General features: G+C 42.7%; 1 protein-coding gene and 1 non-coding gene across 2 annotated transcripts in view; one reads left to right on the plus strand and one right to left on the minus strand.

Moving 5' to 3' along the window:
• The window catches only part of LOC120899703, a 425,694-nt gene that overhangs the window by 322,908 nt on the left and 79,871 nt on the right, over positions 1-22,915 (minus strand). The gene's annotated exons all lie outside the window — the stretch shown is intronic.
• On the plus strand, positions 10,524-10,605 carry Trnal-aag. Its single transcript has one exon. It is a non-coding gene; the product is annotated as a tRNA-Leu (tRNA).

Consider the following 22,915-nt stretch of genomic DNA (forward strand, 5'->3'; position numbering starts at 1 on the left):
TCCTGTTGTGACTTTTGGCGAGTTGATGTTTTGCTGCCAAAAATACAAAGCTTAAGAGCATGAAACATCAAGAGTGCTGAAGAATCAATATATCGATCTTCTTCAACCTCCAACGAAGAATTAGTGAACATCCAATATCTCTATCATCCCTTAAAGTAGAAACAAAACAATTTCTGTTATTCGCTTCTCCTGTCTATCGGACACTGCTTCAACAGTGCCCTTTTATGCTCCCATTTTGTTCCCGATAGCATTATCAATTTAGCCGTCCAAACAAAGAAGTCAGTATCTTCCCCATTTAGACATAAGTTTGCAATCCCTAGCAACAGTATTCCGGTGCTCTTCCCAGTCACCTGTTTGACACATCTGACAGCTTATTAATAGGACTATCTACTGCTCTTCATGTTAAAGTCAGCTCTTACTATAATCCAATGAAAAGGTTTAGTAACAGCGAACGGCTATTGCTTAGACTGCTTAAAGCATAATTCCACAAAAATCTTTACCTTTTTTTTGCACCAAAAATGCCACTAAAGTCACCGACCGACGTCAACTTCTTTGCTTTGGCCCACAAGGTGAAAGGCAACTTCATCTCCCTCGTGTTATGATGTACACTATCTCATCTGCACTGGCTTGCTTCACCGAAGCAGAACCGTGTACGCTCGTGTACAATCAATTTCCTGCCAGGGAAAACCTCTCGCTGAAGGATAAACACCCAACTCTTGAAGGGTTCATTTTTTTTGCTCCCACTCGCACACATCTTGTGTAACATTCTTCACCAGCTAAATCTTCGCCTGACGAGATCCTAAGACACTGATGGGCTCCCTACCGCCCCGTTCCAAGATGCTAAGCTGCTCGTCGTCAGTCGTCCCGGGCATAGCTTGCGTGTTTAGAAAGCACTTGCATGGTTTTACAAATTACCTTCCACCTCTTTTACGCTGTGTCGTGTTGTCGGTCGACAAATCTCGAGAGGATTTGAAGCGAACGGACAATGACAAAATGATGGAGCTGATGTACCGCTTGCCGGGGAAGAGGAAATGATAGTTTTATGCCGAGTTGATGCGATACAGAGAGTGTAGAGAAAGAGAGCGTGTGGTGGAACCTTTCTTGGGCATCGTCTCTTTAGTCGACACACGAGAACAACGGTGTTGTTCGTCCCTTGTTTCATGTTCTTTTGACCCCTTTTGTTTTTGCGTACCGTAATCTGCACATGCAATTTTTCTTCCAACCTATCGCTTTCTGGAAGTGTAAGGTAAATGAATGGATTGATTCACTTCGTCTGATTAGATAATTAATACAGATAGAAGAGGATACGGCTGCAAACACTTCAACAAAAGGACAAGCAATCGATTGAACGCTGTTGAAGAAAAGAACCTTGGAGAAACGATTGCTTTCCCTTTACTGCAAAAAAGAACGCCCAAAACTGGGCCACATATAATTTACTGCCATCCCTTTTGTGAACCTGTACACCACTACGAACGAAGATATCACCCAATCTACCAGTAAGAATAAATTATTACGTGCAGATGGTGTGAGCCTCCGAGCCTGGTTCCTTCACGTTTGCCAATAATCATTAATTACGAGCTCCCCTGCACCGGGCACCCATTATCGAAGATTTTTCGGCGTGGTGTGGGCTCAATTCCTTTCTATTTTTTTTGTTTTTTGTTCCCATCCCAAACCACCTTTCACCCCCCTGATAATGCCAGGCGTGGTAAATAATGCTTCCCGTGCGTCGTTCATTATGTGGATGCAATTATTCGCTTTCACCATACGGCTTTCTGGGTGGGTGGGTGGGCGCGTTGCTCGACCTAAAAAGAATGTGAAAATTTATTGTTAAAGACTGGCTTCGCCTTATCGCGTTACAGTACGCCACCGACCCCGGTGGAGGTTTTAATGGCAGTAAAAATATGCCTCCGGGCTCTCCCGTTGGACGATGTACGGGGGAGAGTTAATAAATCTTTCACATGGAATTAAAATAAATAATATTTCCAATGAGAGTCCAAATAGCGAAGATGCATTCTTAAAACTGAAAATTTGAGATGATGTTTGTATAACTTTAGGCGTAAATATTAAAAATTTGGCGCTTTCAGTACGCCTTAAAGTATGCAATTTTCCAAGCAAATTTTAATTTGCAGTCAGTAGGTGTGTTGTTTAGATCTTTTTAGCTTTTAGTTTGTAATTTACACTCAGGATCAATAATAAAGCTTCGATAAACCTCTTTTAGTATGAAATTTGCAAAAAAAAGATAGGTCCTCCCAAAGTACTACGTACGTCTTCCCAAAGCACAACACTTTCTCAATACTTCTCAGATTAATCACACACTGCTCAGTGGTGCCTCCGGACAGAGGATAGCTTTCCGACCGGTGGACGGATGCACAAAGTGCCACTTGTGCACATTTTATCTACTTCCCACTCAGCACTCGAAAGGCCATAGGAAACCATCTCGAATGTGACGCACAGGCGATGATAGAAAGGTTTATTTATATTTTTGTACTACTTCTTTCACAACAAACCAACTTGGAGAGAGAGAGAGAGACATCGATAACAAAGCAATTGTATCATCAGCTTCAGCACGCTATACAGAGATACCCAATCCATGTGATGAAAAGGAAACAAGTTCGCAGAGCGGCAGTTCGATACCGTAATCCGCACATGTGGCTATTCATCTCGTTTCAAGCAAGCGTTGTTTTTTTCCTCCAGTCTGGAAGCCTTTGATTGTTTTCGATAAGTGAACGACAAGTCATCTTACTTTTCCATTCAACCGTATCAGTGTCCAAACGGGAGATAGTGCAATGCAATCCCATCCTCGATCGAAAATGCATTTTTTATCCATTCGATTAACTTTTTATTTCAGCACGGTGAAGTGAACGCTTCCGATGTGCTGGGTGTGCTGGGGTCTTGTTGTGGGGAATGGTTTGGTTTGCAGGCCAGCCATATACGACAGCTTATTTCGATAAGCTGATAACCGGAGCGTGTGAGGACGAAAGAATGCTAGTGCGCTCGCACACGAGATTTGAATGCCAGATGGAATCGCCAGCGTATGTGGGAATGCACTTTGGAAAGCGGTAAGAGTAAAGAGGAACAGGTTTCATGAGATGTGATTTGCATTGCACAGGGAATTCGATTTGCATTGCACAATGGAAGAGCGTTTGAAGCTCCGGAAGGAATGTAATGTCTTTGGTTCGCGAATACGAAACGAAATCCCTCTTAACCATCCTAATGGCATCATTCGGGCGTTGTGAAACAAGCTTGAAATTAGAAAGCGATTTTGTGTGCATTGAACGTTTTGCTACGCTGTTGCAGCTTAGCTTGTCAGCACGTTTGAAGATTTGAAAAGTGTGTCAGCGAACATTCCTCACACAGTATGCGAGTTTCTACATGCGTCAACCGAAAAATGATTGCTTCTACATTGTTTGTTCCGTGTACCTTTCAATATTGCTTTTCAAACGCATAATAAAACCAATTGACAATTCAATTTTATGCTATGCCAAATGCAAAAAAGAGACTGTAAAGGCCGGGGGACATTGTCCGTACTCACTAATGTTATTTAGGTTTTCACTAGCGCATCTGGCGGCGGCTGACCTAAGCACTTTGTCAAATAATTTGGAGCCGAAATCAGTTGGAACTTCAGAAATATGTTATTTTTCCATGTTGTTTACTTATTTTATTTATTTTTATTTATTTAGATGCATTTTTCTAATTACTTAGAAGAGCTAGTAATTGAAAACATTCTTCCAAGTATCTTTAAATTCATCAAAATTATTCGTATGTCTACATCAAAGCCAATACCATTAGCATTAAAAGGAAGAAAAAAGATGATAATTTTTCATGGGTTGTCCTTAAAACCCAACGACAAAATGTTAATTGCACTTTCAATAATAGCAACTCATGAGTTAGCAGCCACAAAATGGAAAGCACTATCAGTCGAACTCTAGCTATGGTGGCCAGAAAAGTGGGGCAACTTTCAGAAAGTTCAGCCACTTCGAAAATGGACATCGTGCGGCAGTTTGTAGACGTCTGATAATCCAATTTCGGCATCTACAACATCTTGGCACTATTAGACAACAATCAGAGTATGCAAATAAAATCCGGCACCGATTCACCCAAAGTGACAAGAAGCTCCAAAGAAAGATGACTAAAAGAATAAAATGAAGACCGAGAGGAAAGGGACAAATTCGCTGTCAGGATAATAATAAATGTCAGGATGCGGAAATCGCATCCCCTGGTATTGCAGCGGCAAGCAATGAGACCTCAAGTCAAATAGAAAAGAAGATTATAAAGAAGAACAAGAAGAAGAACAAGAAGAACAAGAAGCACAAGAAGAGCAAGAAGAACAAGAAGAAGAACAAGAAGAACAAGAAGCACAAGAAGAGCAAGAAGAAGAAGAAGAAGAATAAAAAGAAGGAGAAGAAGAAGAAGAAGAAGAAGAAGAAAAAGAAGAAGAAGAAGAAGAAGAAGAAGAAGAAGAAGAAGAAGAAGAAGAAGAAGAAGAAGACTCTAGACAAAATGCACTTCAGCACACGCCAAATTCCTGTCAAAATTGTATAGAGTTCAAATACAAGTTCCAAAGAAGAGTTCAACGTTATACTAGCACGTGGTAGGATTATTAATTACAAAAAGAATCTGGCGGCTTAATGAAGTAAAGTTATTATAATGTTATTTCATTTCTTGTTTTTTCAAATTATTTCTAGATAGTAGTGTCAGAGCGCTACAACACATTAAATATAACGATCATTTAAATAATATCCTCATTAGCATCTTTACAGGCTGTTGTGCTTCGAAACATTGCACGACCTACGACAGTCAGCCAAGTTTCCGGTTCATAATTTGTTCGTGCTTCACTAGCTTGCGTTGCATACCAAAACTGATGCAGGCATAATTTAGTCCTCCATTTAATACCTACTCCAAAACATCCTTTCTCGCAGAAAGCGCTGCTACACCCCAAAAAGGGCCAACGAGCACCAAACTTTTACCCATCCATAGTACCGCGTGTGCCTGAGTTATTTTACAAGTTAAGCTCAATGATGCACATGATGCAGAAATTTGTTGCAGATGAGAATAATAATTTCCATGCCGGGGGAGGACGGGCCTAACGATTCCCTGTAAAGACCTGGAAACTGCTCCGAGCTGAAGAACCTTCTCGTGGGCTGTGAGATGAAAGCATCTCAATGTCGTTGATGCGGTTTTGCCCGAGACGGCACAACCACCAAACCCTCCCCCATGGCTTGGAACCTGTTTATGGCTATGTCTCACTCAAGCAGTGAAGCGGCAGGGAATTATGCTTGTACAATATACAGGGGGGAAAACATGGGCATCACCGCCCGTGAGCCACACAAATGGCCTCTTTACGCTGTCCGTTCCCGCTGCGGTAGAAAGTTTGTCGCCATTTTCTCCCGAGGATTAACAGGTAAGTTCTTCCCGCGCCTTGTCCCGCGCCCGTATAGTTTTTACGGTTATGGGTTGTGGTGCCGCGAGCCTTCCCTTTTCAGCGAGGACGATCTCCGTTCGGGTTGGTGAAGATGCTTTTGCTGCGGCGGTGTTTCTTCGAAGGCCGCCTTCGAAACAAGCCCCGAAAGGTGACGCGGAAATGACATATTTCCCGCACGCGAGTGCAATATGTAGCCGCACGGTGGACAAACAACAGGGCCCGACCGGTTTTACGAGAGCACATTAAAAGTGCTTAAGGTTAATGAATGCCACGTACTGCGGAGACGGTTCGCACGTAACATATGACGAGGTGGTAATAGCATTATGTGTGTACGCCTAGCTAATGACGGGGATCGCGCTTTCTTCGCTCGTCTGAGAAGTTGGGGAGCGTTTACAAGCAGGCACAGCAAATGTAGGTCACAGCAGGAAGATGCCAACTTAACCGGCACCGGATCGAAACGGAGATGCTTTTTGGATCCCTGTTTGGGGGAATAAGTTGACGAGAAACTCGTTTCATTGTCTTGTAATTAAAGCAAGGAAATAACAATTATTTTGTTATTAAATTGGAACTAAATTAAAGAAAATTCAACATGGAAGCTACAATCACATTATTTTAAGAATGTCCAATGACCAAAGAACACTATAATTGCATTCAAAACTGCATCTTCCATAACCATTATGATGTGAGCGAAAGAATTGTACATTAAATTTTGCCCGCAGTTTATGATGCAATTTATAAAAAAAAACTGACTTTCAAGCATTCTATTCCATAGCTTCCTGACAGAAATATCCAATCCACCCGTGCAGTCGTGCGAGAGGAAATATATTAAATTGATAGCATAACGACCGATAGCGCTACCATAATCAAATCATAGCCCCTGTACCAAGCCGCACCGGCTCGATTGCCGTCAAAGGGTGAAACCATTTCGCCCACCGACAGGCTTCCGGTGGATAAACGAGCGTTATGCTTTCGGCAAGCAGAAAAGAAAACCGCTTGATGGAAAAGAAAGGATCATCATAATGCGAAATTTCTACCACTGCCACGTTTTTCCTACCTCCTGCCGTGCGCTTTCAGTTCCATTTCCTGCCTTGTACATGGCACTGATGGGCACACGCACGGGGCACGAGCGCCAAATTCAGTGCCGTTTGATGTGTGTCGGCGCTTTAAGCTGCCTTTAAGGATGATCCTTGGCTGTGAGGCAGTATTATGAGCCGCGATGAGAAGCAGCAGGAAGTGAGTGTGGACGGAACTGGCTCTTTTTTCTTTTTTTGCATGCCACTGTGCACGGTGCACAAGGATGAAAGCGAGCCACGCTTTCGAAAATGGATTCCCTGTCAATTTAGCCCATTATCGTGTAGCGCATGAGAAATGATCAAAAATCGCCGAGCATAAATCATAAGCCGTGGGTATCAAAAAGGGGGCACAGTAGTGTGCGCGTACCTTCATCACCGCACTACTTGCTGATTGGGTGTTGGAAGAAGCAATGCAACAACAACAACAAAAAAAACCCACCGAAAAGAAATAAAAGCCACTTCTTTTGGCACACAAGTGTGTACGTTTGTGTGTGGTGGAGTGAAGTAGGGAGCAAGAATGCTTTCATAGGCATTTGCTCAAATCAAACAAGCCGGAAGCACTCGCACGCTCGTCTACCAAACTTACCACCCCAACGCAGAAGAAGAAACGTACGCGCGCACCGAACTTGGCTCCAACACTCTTATATGTTTATGTTGCCGGTCGGTGGAAAGTGAAACCATGCTGGTTGATTTCCTTCAAGGCTTGGCGCTTTGGGTAGTGCTCGTGCTTTCCGGTTCTTCTCTTTGTCGAAAAAATATTGATGACATCCTTCCGTCACGACCCGAGCCATTTGTTCGATGCCTCTTTTTTTTTGGGTGGTATAAGGGAAGGGTAGTACTTGAGACCACCGTGTTATGCAAAAAGGGCGACCGAACCCGGTATGGGCCCATCGCACAAAGCTTCCCGGTCGTGACAAAATCATTCCTCATCGTATTTTGTTGCAAGACACTCGAACTTGAGCGACTTGAAGTAGCAGAGGAAAAAGAATGAAAAAAAGCGCCCCAAGAACAGGCAGCCGACTGTTCGTGGGGAAGAAGAGAGCAGCGCTGAAGACGATTGACGAAACAATCAAACGAGGAAAGAGTCTTCACTGAAGAAGGTTGTGTATCGATTGTAGGAGTGGGGCGGCTTCGGGGTGTGCCGCCACGAACGGGCTAGTCCGTTTGTCGTAAATCAATCGCATTCACTACGTTGATGTCCTCCGGGTTTGGCCATTTCCCTCTGACCAGCTGGTTTGTGAGCGGGAGCAAGGAGGGCGGGGTGGTCTCCGTCTCCGGTGAATGTTCATCATTCATCACAAGTTTATCGAAATAGAGTACAAGATGTACGGTTGCGGAGACATGCTGGGTTCGAAGCTGAATATTGATTGCGGAGGAAAGGGGTTCCCGGCGCTGCGTACATCTGTTTTGAGCGACGAGCCATTGTGATGTACAAATTTGATTTATGTTCATTGCTGACGCACGGAGGACAAGCAGATAAAGAAGATGTACAGTGTTAAATTACAAATACTGTAGTGTAAAGGGGAAATCATCAAACAAGTTGAGTGATGAAGTTAAATAGTTGGCAAACAAACTTCTCAATAATTCAAACGCCTAAAAGTATGCAAAAATGACGTTGTGGCTCAACATTTAGATTAGTATAAAATTTTACATAATTTTTTTTACTGATTTGGTTACTGATGTGTATGTATCGGTGTGACTGAAAAATAATCCAAAAAGAAATAATTTCAAATATTCTCATCCTTGACTAAAGCTATGCCAAACATATCGTTCTTCTCGTTTGCGTAGAATTTCAACAAAAATACATACTGAACTCCTCCCTAGTAATTACTTCGGCTCCATATCCCGAAACGGTCCATCAACTGCGTGGCCGTCACACATTTTCGTACACGTAGGTAAAATAGAATTATCATTAAACCTGGATCAATTGCACGAAATTCATATTGCAGCTCTGATTGCACGGTTTGGAGGAGGGTTCGGAGCAAATTTCGACCATATATCGACTCGATGGACACGTACAGTACTAATTGAGTTAAAATGAACCCTCCTGTACGTACAAGCTTGGACAATTATGAGCCAATCATGGTTACTGGAGGAATGCAATCAGAGCTATGGTTTGTCTGTTTGTTTGTTATTGATGCCGCATTGTCGTCAATAGGAATAATTTGATAACTGTGAATATAAAATAAAGATCAATTTCACATAAGTTGTAACGAATATTCAATCAGTAAAGAAGTTTTAGCAACATTTTGTTGTCTGAATATTGAAGATGATTTTCACATTCCATTTTCATCTTCACAAGTATATTAAATTAAAGCAAGCGAGAAACAATTTCAAGCTCACTTGCATCCTCATAAAATACATTTCACGCACCGTACGCTTTCGTTGAAGCATCCTGCCACCATTCGACGACTTGCATTTTTGGCGATCCCGTATCCATTGTGCAGCAGCGCCATTCTTCTCACAACCAAAAAAGTAAACGATGAAGTAGATTAAAGCGCAAAATAATCCCTTCAGCTCTGGAAGATAACCTCTCTCAAGCCATAGTACGGGTATCGTGGGTTAACTTTGGGTTAGCTGCCTTTACCCTTACACTAAGCACCCCAAAACGATACACTCTCGTCGCGTGCTGAATGAAGCAATCTTCCTCCGAAAGAGTTACTTCAAAAAGCTAAAAAAAATGCTAAAAAGCATAGCACAACATCGACCGGGAACAATTTATCAACAGCTTGTTCGACCGGTCGTGCGCTCGAGAAGAGCGCCGCAAAGCAGCTGGAACGCGGCGAAGAAGCAAAAAATTAACATAATTTGCTTCGTAACTCCGCTCGAACTGGGGGGGCTAGTAGCAGAAGGGACGGAAATCCTCCCCTTTTTACACTGCAACGTGCAGCGAAGGAAGTGGAAATCTCCCGACTTTACAAAAAAAAAAAAGATCAAGAGGTCAGTCTGCGGAGTCAAAGAATAGCGAGATTTAAATACCGCTCTGGATAAAACAAAGGAGCAACAACAGAAAAGAACAAAAAAAAACCGGGAACCAACACAACGTTGCATAAAAAAGGAAGAAAAAAGGGGCACCTCCGGTTGGAAAACTGTTTCATTCGATCCCGTAGCATCTTCCGCCACCAATCATCCATCGCTTGACTTGTGCAAATTATTCAAGCTGACGTTTTTCGCATCACTCTTTATAGGTGCGGAAAGCCGGCGAGATGATCTACACCGAAGACAGAGGATAAGACGAGTGTCTACTGGACAGAGGGGGGGAAAAAGAGCATCAACCGTTGCGAGGAAAACTCGTCATCATCATCAACATCGTTGGAAGCAGCTGGTTGGAAGCATCGCTCGACCAACTTGGGGCCTCCCTCGCAAACACATCGTAAAATGGTTAGCGGAGGAGAGTTGTGGGTTGTGGAGAAAAAGTTGTAATGAAATAATTCATCCACAAGTTTCGCAGAGCGGAGCAATTAATTCCTTTGTCGAAGCAATTAGGACGGCTGTGCGGGTGCTAAGTCGCTGAGCGGTTTGAACCGACAAGGGGCCGGCCCGGCCGGCCGCAAACCGGGCCGGATGGAATCGATTTGAATGGTAAATTGATCGTCAAGGAGAGTAAAGCAGCCATTCTTTGGCACGCAAACAAGCGGCCGTCGATGTTTGTGGGCAACATTTAAATCAAACCATGGGGAAGGTACAATTAAACGCGGAACTGTCCGTGGAAGGGTTAGTTAATGGGTGTTCGGATTGCTTCCGAAATGGACAAAGTTCGATCGTTTGCGGAGGTGATTTGCATATCTTTTCTTTGTTTTCCTCAAACAGACTGTGGACAAAGGCATCATTTTAAAGTTGTTTAAACAAGATTTTTGTTTGCTATTTTTTGTTGGCACACCTTAAGCTTGCATGTATTGCTGTTTAGACATGGTTTACTAAGCTTTTCGAGTAGAGGGATGAAGATGCTACTAAGTTATGCGTAAAACGTTCACATAATGACGAACGATGCTATCCAAAACCAATTATTATTGCTTAACAAGCATCGAGGTAGCGTGGCCGAGCGGTCTAAGGCGCTGGTTTAAGGCACCAGTCACTTCGGTGGCGTGGGTTCGAATCCCACAGCTGCCATTCGAAGGGGTTTTTTCTCAATCATATGTAACTATGATACAGATAAAATATTTAAAAGCTGTTTTAAAACGTAGCTTAAAATACTGTTATACTATTTCAAGCAGTAATAAATTGATAGTTTTTAATTTAAGCTTTTTAACGTAAGCCATTGATGTATGAATGGTATAGCTACATCGTATGAATGAAAACTTGTTTATTAGTTAAATAAATCTAATTGTTTTTGAAAATTGTTTGATTTCTAAAGTTATATGACATGTTTACTCTACAAGCATCCTTATTATTAATTGCTTAAATGATTATATACATTTTGAATCATCCACCATTTAACAACACCTTATTTTTATTTTACTTAACATTTATAACTCTTTTAAATATTGTTTTGAAATTATTTATTGTTTATTGTTTATTTAAACAATCGCATGGTTAATCCTGGATCAATGACAAAAAAGGTAAATGGATTAAAATATCACTTATTTGAATAAATCAACTTTCATTTAAATTTTGAAGAGGAAACATTAATTCTAACAAAAATAAACGCAAAACATGACGCAATTGTTAGCACAATTCTAGACACAAATACAGCTCTTCTCTGGAATTTCAATATTGGCATACAAATGTGACCATGCAATATAACCTTATTGCCTTTTCGCAATCATTAATGTAGCAGCCAAAGTGCAATCCTGTTCATCGTTTTAACAGCCTATAAAACGGGACCTCTCCAAAGTAAACGCAATCTCGCCATACGCTGCTGCAACAACGTCAGTAACAATCAATTATGATTATGATGTTACAGCCGCTCCATTCAAACAAGAAATACACATCACACGAACACTGCATGCAAACGCAACCCTCCCCGGCTGCGCTGAATGCAGTCGCAAAAATCCCTTTGTTAAAACCGTACCGCTTTCCCCGCCCCAAACACGACCCCAACCTTGCGTAGCGCGCGGGCGCGGAGTGAAATGTAAAAAGATAAGCCAGGTTTGTCGCTGTTTAACCTTCCGTAAACATGTCGCCCCCGTCCAGCATCCCATTTCGGTTGATTTATGACTCATATATGCCCCGGCTTTGCGTCGCTGCGTGTGAGCACACTGCCACGCGAAGCACAGGACTCACCGTGGAGGAGACGAGACGAGAACGCACCCGCTTGTCACGCACTCCGTGACAATCTCCGAAAGCAGAATTTGTTGGGCGCTTCTGTTCAAATAAGTGACATCGCCCGGCGTTCTACGGAGCTCAGCCGGCGCTCGTCTGCCATGACGCTCGTAATGCTTTTTCGGGGCAAACAAAATGTTGAAGCAGTGGACCGGACCGGAGAGCGGAGACCTGGACTGTTTAGTTAAGTTGACGATTGCAGATTAGGAATGCGGGCTACGCCGCACACGCCTCCCAGACCGAAGCAAGAATGATGATGCTCGGTTCTGGTCGGTTAAAACGTGTGTGCTAGTGAAAGTTTCAATGTTAGGCTGCTCTCTGGACGCGCGTGTGGAGAATTTGAGCTAGAAATTTGGCCACTAGAAGGAACAAAAACGAATCGTTTGTCTCGAGTAAATGGGTAAAGAGACCAGAAGAAAAAACGCGAGTGTCGCGAGTTTTCAGCCGACGGGCTGTCGTCTGTCGGTGCGTCTCATATTGGTGCAAAAAGTTCTCCCAACGGGACAGTGGAAAACCCACCACACAACGGTACGGCACGACACAAAAGCGGGGAAAAGCGATCATTTAAAAGGATACCAGCCTCCTTTACGGTTTCTGCTGCGTCGGGACCTCCGATGGAGGACGATTTCTGTACGACGCGCTAGTAAATATCCCCTCGAGAACAGAGCAACCGGGTAAAGTTTGATCCTGCTGACAAAACCACGAACGTTGTATGCTGAAGCTCCATCCATGGTTGAGCGTTTGAGTAATGGATGGGGGAAATGTTGAGCACGATGCAAGTATAAAAGCGCGTAAATTGTGAGCCTGATTATTTGAGTTGGGGTGATAAGGCTGCCGCAGCTTCAGGTACCTACTATCAGCTTTTAAGTTATTAGTAAAATGTATTTCAGTTTTTCAACTTAAAATGAAACTTTTGTTATATCTAGTAACTTGTTTCTTGTTTATTTTTACAAAATATTTATATACAGTAATTGTGACCAAATCGTCTCAGCCCATTACTTCATAGTTCCTGTTAACAATGGAGTGTACGAAAAAAAAAAAAACAGTCTCCTGGATGGTTTAATTCTTCACCACCCATTGTTGAAAGCGTGCCAACATGCTGCGTCATTGACAACAGCCTCAACAGCAGGAGGACACGAACCAAACGATACTCAACAGCAAAAAAAACTCGTACGTATTGTTTGAATACTTCACCAACAAGGTAGAAAGGGAAGGCAGAACTCCACGCTACATAAACGCTGTCATTACTGTTCAACCCTTTGGCGAATTGTTCAAACAGGAGCATGGAAAGCGAGACCAGAACAGGATAGAAAAGAAGAGGAAAAAATATTTTGGAGACCCTGGGAAGACTGACACCGTTTATCGCACCTAACCCTTTCATCACTTTCCACAAAAAAAGAAGACGTACCAACACCATGACACGCAGCAAAATGACGGCTTCCAATGTGATGCTAAACTGTGGAAAAGTGCTGACGTAGTTGGATCAAGGGATATTTGGCATTTGATGTTTGTTAAGCACTTTAGAACTCCGAATCGAGATTTGGTTTTGGAAACGGATTAGTATTTGGGGTACAGATTTGAGGAAAATACGTTCTGTTCTTACAGGATCAATGATTAGTTTCATCTCATCAATATGCAACAACTGTTTCGACCATTTGCCAATAACCTTGAAGGCTCTTGTCATTTAGAGAAGGATGTATGGGTTATATACAGACAACAATTCAACGAGTATGAATTTATTATGTCGATGTCGTAACAATGATTGCCTTAAAATCTTAACCAACATTGAGAGTCAATAGTACTTGAATAATTTAGTTTTTCACAAGAATATGAGTTTGGGATCAAGAAAAGACTCTATCAAGCTCAAACATGATATGTAATTTACCAACATAGGACAACCATTCAGGCTAGCTTGTAACATCAGAGCCTTCACTATCACGAGCAGATCTACACAAGCAATTTATCTTTGCAAAGTCATTTCCAAATTGCTTCTCAACCACAAACGACCATTCCTAGCGCATTCCCAGTGTCTAGGCGAAAAGTCATATTTCCAATTGCCAGGACCTCCCGGAGACACTGCAGTCTGGTCTGGCCTTCTGCATGTGAACGACGGTTCCCAAACCTAATTGAGGTTTTGCTTTAAGATCTTTAAAGAATCATCCATCCCCCACAGCCCGAAAAAGCGCCACTGCCAGTAAATTATTTCCCACTTCCCAATTCCCTACAGCATGACCAAAACGCATCTCCCAATAGCAACTCCAATCCCTGTGCTCAGGTGGCTCTGCAGAGCAGCTGTAGGAAGAAAAATTACCTCCCACTGTCGACAAAACCCCGACAGTGTGGTTCCCACTTTCGGGTTTAGTTTTCTGGTTCTCATTTTTCGACTGTCAAATTGGGCCGTCTGGGTTTGTCTGCATGGACCGGGGGGTGTTCTATAGTCTCGCACACACCAACCACCAGCATGTTGCAAATTATCCCTTCCGAAACGCCAAGAGAGAGATGGAAGCGCGGTGGTGGTGTGATGTTTTCCGTCCCTACCGAAACTCATCAATCCTTCCCCTGGTCTCGGGCACTCGGTAGCCCGGTGTCTTGAGCGGTTTCACGGCTGCAGGCTTGCCTGTGTTCGACAAATGTCACACTAAATGGGTACAGACCGAAATTACCGGAAGACGACCTCTCGAATCACCAAAGTTCTCGTTCCGCTCGGTGCAACCATCGTTCTTCGTGCGTCCCATCTCGTGCAGACGCCACACACCTGACGCATTTTTGGGATGGGATTTTGCCAGAACAACCAACACACGCATCGTACTGCTTTTTGGTGCCGTGACCAGGAGACGGCAAGCTTTTGTTAGTAGGCTGTTTTTGGCGCGAGTTGGGTGTGTCGTCTGCTCGCGACAGACATCGGCGCGCGCTCGGCAAAACAGCGAACAACCGTCAGTCTAATGTGCGTTAATCAGCGAAAACGAAGCCTTGTTGGGGGCTGAAGGATGAACACGGCACAAATCTCACACCATCACCCTGGGTCACAATTTATGAGCAGGCAGGCTCACATGCTGCTACGGGCAACATTATTCACATCGCTCGTTCCAAAAGGCGTTCCAAAAGGCGGCGAGGCATAATGGGAGGAAAATAATAATCACCTTCAACAAATTGAGAGACGATCGCTTTGCCCTCGAAAGTAGCGCGAACCACGCGCGACACTCGCGCCGGATCTGTTTTCGTGTTTAACACGAGCCACAATATTAGAAGAGCCAGCAACGACACTCACACAATCCCACAAAGCCTTAACTCCAGTGTGGTGGGAAGCGATGGATACAACCAACCCGTGCCGGCAATAGACAACCGCACAGTTGACATGACAGTGTAACATAAATCTAATTTATGCGTAAACTGTGCCGCAACCTACCCACCCCTAGCCCATCCACACACACACACAAACAAGGCTTGTAAACGATGATGACAGACTTGTTTTTTTTCTCTTCACTCTTCTTTTTCTCTGTCTCCTTTCAATCGTTTATTGTTCCCCGGTTTGTTCGCGCTTAAAGCTTCTACTTATCTGCCGTCAACTGGGCACGATCTCAGATCGTTAGTAACCTAGTTGGCTGGAAAATATCTTATTTTGACACAGCGCGAGCGGCACAAGGGGCACACAGCGCGATTGTCATTTCATCCACAAATTTGACGCTAATGAAATCTGCAAATCCTTCGCTGCGCCGTCTTGCGAACAGTTTTGCGTTCACGTCCAGAACAATACGGTGCGGTCCGGAGCAGCAGCTTGCGGGAGGAATTTACATTGGATGGATGGAATTGGAAATTCAATTTTCTCCCCAAAGAATGGAGTGGCTCGAGAAGAGAGGAAGTATAGGATGGGTGCGATGGATTTGATAATCGTTCATTTTGGTGATTTAGATTCTTTCGCGGGAGGCAGAGGCAATTTGAAATCGAGACAGATGGCTCATGCTTTTGGAGAGGCTAAAATATTGCTTTTCTTATTTATCTGTTTTCATTTTGCTTTAAGATACACACAATGAATGGTATACGGAGACAGCTGAAGCTATCTTCCGTCTCAAAATTCGATTGATAAATTCCTCATTTCGTAAATGATGTGCTTCCTGTTAGTCCCTTGCTTGCTTGCTTCATCCAACATCCAACTCTTTCCCTTCCGTTGAAGGACGTTCTAAACGTTGCGCTTGTCCCTATCAGTTCCTTGTCCTTATCGATCATCTGTCAGAATGGACACGCGAAAAAGATGCTTCACTTCTCCGGGACAATCGATCTCGTTTGGGTCTCGCTATACCAAAACCGAACAGCGTCAAACCAGCGTAACCGAAACGGCGGTTTGCGGACCAAACCGCCCGATTCAAGTGGTGCATTCGATTGAAATAATTGACTTTTTGCGGGCAACCGTGTCCTCGGCGCCGTGCCGTGCCGCTCTGCTTTATCGTTCACGTTCTGTTATCGTTTCGCACTTCGCCTCCCAAACCAGTGCGCCAAGGAAATCAGTCATTGTTCGAGTGAAACATCTATTTTCTTGCAAACGGATTGCAATGGGTGTGGTTTTCGATCAGTTTAGCAAGCGACTGCACAGCGAGAGGCACATCTCAAAATGGGAACATGGAGCTCCATTTTTCACCTCAGCTTTTCTGCAGGAGTGAAAGACGCAGAGTCATTTAATAGCTGGATACGGTGTTGTGTGGCTGTGCGACTTAACAGATGATGGTTTTCTCGGACGTCTTACAACAGCCAGAAACGCAATTGCAAGTAACAAACGTGTCAGCGTCATGCTGCACTCGAAACGGAACGGACCAATTGATGGGGAAACAAAGTCGTTAGGTTAAATTGTTTGGAGGATAATACATTAGCGCAATGAAGAGGAAAATAACACTCATTGATTGCGTAAAGTGGCTTAATCGTTCATGGTTGTTAAAGGTAAAATTGAAGATGATCGCATCGTCAATAAGAGTGCTTTATGATATGGTTTTACAACTTTATTATCATTTTCAAGAAGTAGTTTCTAAAAGACCTGCAAAAATGAATATGATACCTTTCAGGTATCATGATGTTAAGCTAGAATACCTGAATTGACTGCCCTAAACGCCCACAGGAATTCAAGGCACAGGAAAGAAAATATCAGTTTTCCCAGTTTACAGCAGGCAAAAGTCCCGGATTTAATTTGCTTTTAAAGTCCAGGAACTGGTCATTTTGCAAACGTTTCCAACGGCTGGAATATTCATCCCGCTGTGCCACTTACACCAACACCTTTCAAGGTGTGCCTGCACTAGCCCCTTTTCGCATCGCACTTGGAGCAGGAGACGAACGAACAGACAAATTCAGCTGCTGCTTTTCTCACCCGTATATCGCCATCGACCTAGCACAATGGAAGGATAACGGGACGAAATTGGCCCCATTTCGTGTTTTTGTTTCGTGTAACCCTATCTGCAGGAGAGGGTCCGCAAAAAACCCTCGCCTTTGGTTTTCGTGCAATTTTCCACTTGAAGGTAGATCGGAGCTGCCGGACAGCAACGGTGAGCGAAGCAGCTCGGTAGGTTTCCTTCCTTTTTTTGCCGGTCCGGTGGATTGAAAATTTAATGAAATTATACAGCTGCACTGTGATGCAGGTGCTCGGAAAAGGGTGCTGCCGGGAGAGCTTGGAGAGGAGAAATGCTGTTAAGATTTTCCAACGTTTTTTATTCCATTATTTGTACGGGAATGACCACAAGCTGGCGCTGGAGAAATGAATAAAAGGGCACTAAGTGAATACGGCAATGATAGTTTTCGTTGAAATTAATTTCCATCCTATTCTCGTGTTTTCGTTTTTGGTTACATTTCCCCCCCAATCACTCGGTGCGCACGAAATTGACGAACAATCATCCAGCTCGACTGGATAAGTAAAATAACAAACAACCGCTTTTGCAACTACGCTTCGAAGTTGGACCGCCTAACCCTCGCCCAATCACTATCACCGAACCGTTCCGTAGCTCCAAAGCTCGAGCACTAGTTTTTGCTGCCAAGGTGGATTAAAAATTTACGTCCGAAATTTACTCCACTGGCAAAGCTTTACCGCGCAAAAAGAGAGGGCATTAACATCGTGCACCAGTTCAAAGGCTGGCAGGACTTTTGCCACCGGTTTCCGCTACAGAGGGCAAACTTGCAGGACTCAGCAGGATCAGCTGCCGGCGTGTTTCCATTATCCCATGCAGCTCGTATCCCACCAGCACAACCCCGGTTCGGTTGCTAATAATTGCTCGGGCAAGCACATGACCTGCCGGAACGATTAATGGCCACCGATGGAAGCGGCAACACCTGCAGTGATTGAAAAATTCCCAGGAAATAATGGGAGGGCTGATGTTGTAAGCTGCACATTTTCAGGAATTTTGTGAGTTAGGTGTAAGGTAACAAGAAGGAAGGAAAAAGTTAAGCAGAAGTAGGAACAATTAAATGTTTCAAATTTTACAGCACGTTTTAGAGATTTGGGTCAAACCAAATCAATGCTATAAATTCGAAATTATTTAGCGGAAGCGCCTAACGGTATGCAATTTTTTTTACATAAAGCTCATAATAAGCCATTACATCACTTCATTCGCCAATAATTGCTCAAGAATAAAAATGTTTGAGAAGTTTTTCTTTATGATGGTTTTAAAAATTGATTTTTTTTATTTTAATCGATTGTAATAGTTCAAAATAATCAATTCAAAAAGATCTAACAGTTTTATTCATGATGTATTTTTTGCCATAATAAAAAAAATTAAAATACCTCAAAAACTGCTTCCTCTTCGTTTGAAAATGAGTTTAAACAAGATTCAACTTCATTAATTCAAAACCAGTTGTACGGTGATGATATCGTTTGCCGCACTATTTATCTTCATCCTTAATATTCAATCAATCTACAAACTTCCCGAACAGCAACAAGATTCTCTGCAGCGCATCGTCTTCAACCAGTTTGTCTATATCGATTTCTTTCGTCGAACTTTCTACACAAGAATTTTTATCAACGCTGGCGTACCAGCACATCCCCCCGCTTGTTGTAGCGTTTGTCAACGTGCTTAAACGAGCAATTATTATCGGCTTACGGAATATTGTTATCATCTTTCCTTGCCTCGAGTACCACCAGCATAAGACGATTCCATCCCAGTGGTAGGAAAAATTCGTTTTGCATGTTTCCTACTCCCGTGCTGTCAGCAGGAAGGTATGATTGGGGCAAAGCGGACCCCTGAAACTACGGAACAGAATAAGCTGCAACTAAAAAGGCACGCTCCGGGCATAAGCTGAAACTTGCTTTAATGCTTTCGGGTCTGCCCCGCGGTACGACAAGCGGCACCAAGCGGCACCAACTATTATTAAGTCCATTGCTCTTCCTATGCGACAAACTATAAATATTTGTGATAAGTTTTATTATTTCCTGCGGGAAAACAACTTTTTCTGCCCGCCGTGAAGGTACGCTGCTCCACGCCGTGTTTGCTTCTGTATTATTTTTCCATCTTTTTTTTTTAACTCCAGCTTTAAAACGTCAATGTTTGTCAACCCCCGAAGCGTAGCGAGTACAAACTTGTCCACCAGGGTTTTCTCTCCCCACTCTCACTGCCATAGAAAATCATATTTCACCGGTACCGGTTCCGTCAACGGGGCCGTGATTGTAACAAATTAGCTTTCCGCCTTTTCGGCCTTATTTACATTGCGCCTATGCGCCTTTCGTACTGTGTGAGTGTTTTTTTGTCGTTGTTTTGTTTCACTTTGTTCGCCCCACTGTCTGCAACAGTGGCGGGTGGGTTACGCTTTGGGTGCTATTGTGGGAAAATTTATGTGAAAATCGATAGATTAGTATCTCTGGCCGACTCAATTAATAATAAACAGTGCCGCATAGACAAATGGACTGTACTTGGGTGGGACAGTGCATAAAAAAGAGCAAACTATGGAGCGTTTTTTTGTGTGTCTCTGTTGCACTGGGCTAAAGACAATTTAATGACTGCAAAAAACGCATAGAGAAGACAACGTTGTGGAACGGAATATGAAAAAAATAATTCATTTTTTATACATTTCATTCATATAGTTTATGGAGCCCTTGAAAGATAAAACAATGATTTACAGGACGCAACTAACTTAAATTTGAGCTGAATAACGATTGATTTATGAATGGATTGCATTTACTTCAAAACGATTTTGAATGTTTTTAAATATAAAATAAAACATAAACTTTATAAAAAATATAATTTTAAGTATTAATTTACCTTCTTCTAAATAATTTCATTTGAATCCAATGATCTACTAAATGACTTGATGATCATCGAATTAAAATATGAGTAATAGAATTAAATGAAACATATTTGAAATAAAAAGGATATATTTAAAAACTAAAACTAGTAACAAATTAATATAGAAGAACAAAATTACCAGAAAATAACACGTACCTTATAAAAGAACGTTATTGGCTCAACATTTTGTGATAAAAATGAATTTTTAATGACCCTTCAATGCTTACTAAAATACATTGAGGAACCGAGATGTATATGTTTTTTTTACATTTTCTTCCCACAAACAAACACCTTCAATTAACCTTCCTTATTTCAAGCCCAACCGCCCAGAAAGTTCCTGAATGTGGTCCAAAAACGAGTCGCAAGGTAAAAAGGCTGTATTGCAAGCGTCGATAAAAGTCGGACCACAATTTAGCTAATGCAATCTAATACCCGGCCTGTTTACCCGAGGTCGAGTCGGCTCAACCAACATCAACACCGAAGTGGCATAAGATGGAGGTGGAAGTAAAATAGTAAAAAAAACACGATTTTTTCCTTACCGTTGTTCATTAACCTGATTTCTTTCTCTTCGCTCCACCCGTTTGTGCGCATTTCCTTCTTGAGCATCGTGCTGTGCTGTTGCTGCCCGCGTGCAGTATCCTTTTTCACTTCCAGGAGTCCAGAACGTGTGCGTACACTTTCTCCATTTCCTCCCGATACGATTGCTTGCTTGGTGTCGGTCGGTATCTTATCCGGTGGAAAATAGTTCACCGTCCGTACCGGGACCGGGGCCAAGAACTTTCGCCTTAGAAAGCAAATAAAGCGACAGACCGAAGCAAAGAGGGAAGCTAATTCCATTCATTTCGGAATGAGGAAGGTTCTAGCCGTTGCCGGGTCGGTTCACCTCAAGATAGCCTCCGAAGAGGAACGCTGCTCGAAGTCGTTTCTCTAGCAAAAGCTTTGAGCAAGCCACCTTGCGATACGAGCACGACTCGTCCATCCGAAAGTAGTTTGAGCCAGTTCGTTGGTAACGCTACATAATGGCCGGGCTAGCTTAAACACGAAAGTAGACTACGTTCGCCCAGTTTTGAAAAAATCAAGATGAAATGAAGGCTTTAGAAACGAAGCAGCTCTCACAGCTTGGAAGGTGAACTTTTCTTTCCGTACGGCGGAAAACACTCTGCACAATGCGGCCGTCGCTTGTGAACGAACGAAAGCGTTCGAGAAGTTCCCTTAGTGGCAAAGAAATTAATGCACACCAGTCGTACACATATACAACCGCGCGGGAAGCTTTGCATAACTATAAGGAAGTTACGTGCAAAGTATGATCTTTCCCTCGGGTGCCATAAGTACAAGATGGGAGGTTTTCTAGTGTATGTTTTCCGCGTTACGGCAGTACACGGGGGAGGGCAACGGGTTTTACTCGCAACGCTCATCCACGTACACGGTTAGAACATAATCGTTAGTGAGTAAAATACTTCTTCCGTAGCTTTTTATTCATCTTCCCCGCAAGCTTGGCAAGCTTACTTTTATGGTTCTGTTTTTCGATTGCAGCCGATACTGTCGACATATGACTAAACGGTGGACGGTGGGGCGGATGTGCGCCATTCTTTTTTGTTTGCTTTTTGTTACCTCTTTTAAACCAGCTAGACGAGACGAAAATACGTGACTATTTGCATTTATATGGGTAGACAAGTGCTCGTTGCATTAATGCAAACGGCAAAGCCATAAAGAGGGATCCTGCATCCTTAGTGAGATGAGCAGTTGGATCAAAATTGCAACCCCGGCCGGGGCAAAACCTGAGACTGTTGAATATGGCACTTGTTTTGGCATTTGTTTTAATGAGTATTTTCCTGGCAAAGTAAATGAAAACAAATTTGGGATGATTTTTGACATCCTGCCTATGTCTTGCCGCTGTAATTCTCTTTGTTAGGTTGGTACGTATCTCGCTGGAAATATAATATTTCGAAGCTGACATGTCAATATGAATGATTGACACAATTTAAAATATATTATTTTAAATCTGTATTGCAATCATTAATTCTTTATTAGTTGAAATTCTTTAATACAATGATTTGGTATACAAATTGCATACATTTAGGCGGTAAAAATACATTTAGGCGGTAAATAATATTTGTCAGTCAATTCCTTTGATTTGATTTGCACAATAAACAATTGCCTAATTATATACGTACATATGAGTTATATCTTTAACCGGAAAAAGAAAAAAAAAAGATTTCATTTGGTGCGCCTTGAGGAGGCCCCAAAAATGGTTAATTTTTATTTGCTTGTTTATGGTTCCCCACTTGAAAGTTTAATATTTTTTCACAATAATTACCGCCATTTATCCAAAAAAAATTTCTCTGAAAAAGAAGTTTATTATTTTTCTGTAAAAAAAAACTTTAAACTCCTCAACTATATGATGCTGAGCCAAGTGCATTAGGGAAAGTGTACAAATGCCTAAGAGAGAAACATAAAATAAACTCCTAAAGACTCGCTAATTACGCAAAAGAATCGCATTACAAAAAATATTCCAATGCCATGGCCACTGTTGTGCCTGTCTCATTGTAAGCTATTGATGGTACATTTCTCCTTTTTTTGTCAGCACTTTTCCTCTTAAACCAAAAACGATTGCTCTCCATGATCGATAAATCTTCCATAATTACCAACACCCGAAGCGAGCCCCCGTCTTAATGGTTTGGCGTCGCATCTACCGCACAGGTGATACACGCAGGGGCTTAGGTCAATTGCCGATTTTCGGCAATCTTCCATTAGCGGTTTCGAGCCAGTCTCGCTTCCACCAGGGCAGCTCCGTTTCGTTCAGGTGCTAAATATTTAACGAGTCTCACACACACACCGTCACCGATCCCGGAGCGCATAATCCAAACCCACCGCACCCGCACCCGGTAAGGCAGGACCATCTCCCATCT

Source organism: Anopheles arabiensis, chromosome 3, assembly GCF_016920715.1.
Source record: "Anopheles arabiensis isolate DONGOLA chromosome 3, AaraD3, whole genome shotgun sequence".
Lineage (NCBI taxonomy): Eukaryota > Metazoa > Arthropoda > Insecta > Diptera > Culicidae > Anopheles > Anopheles arabiensis.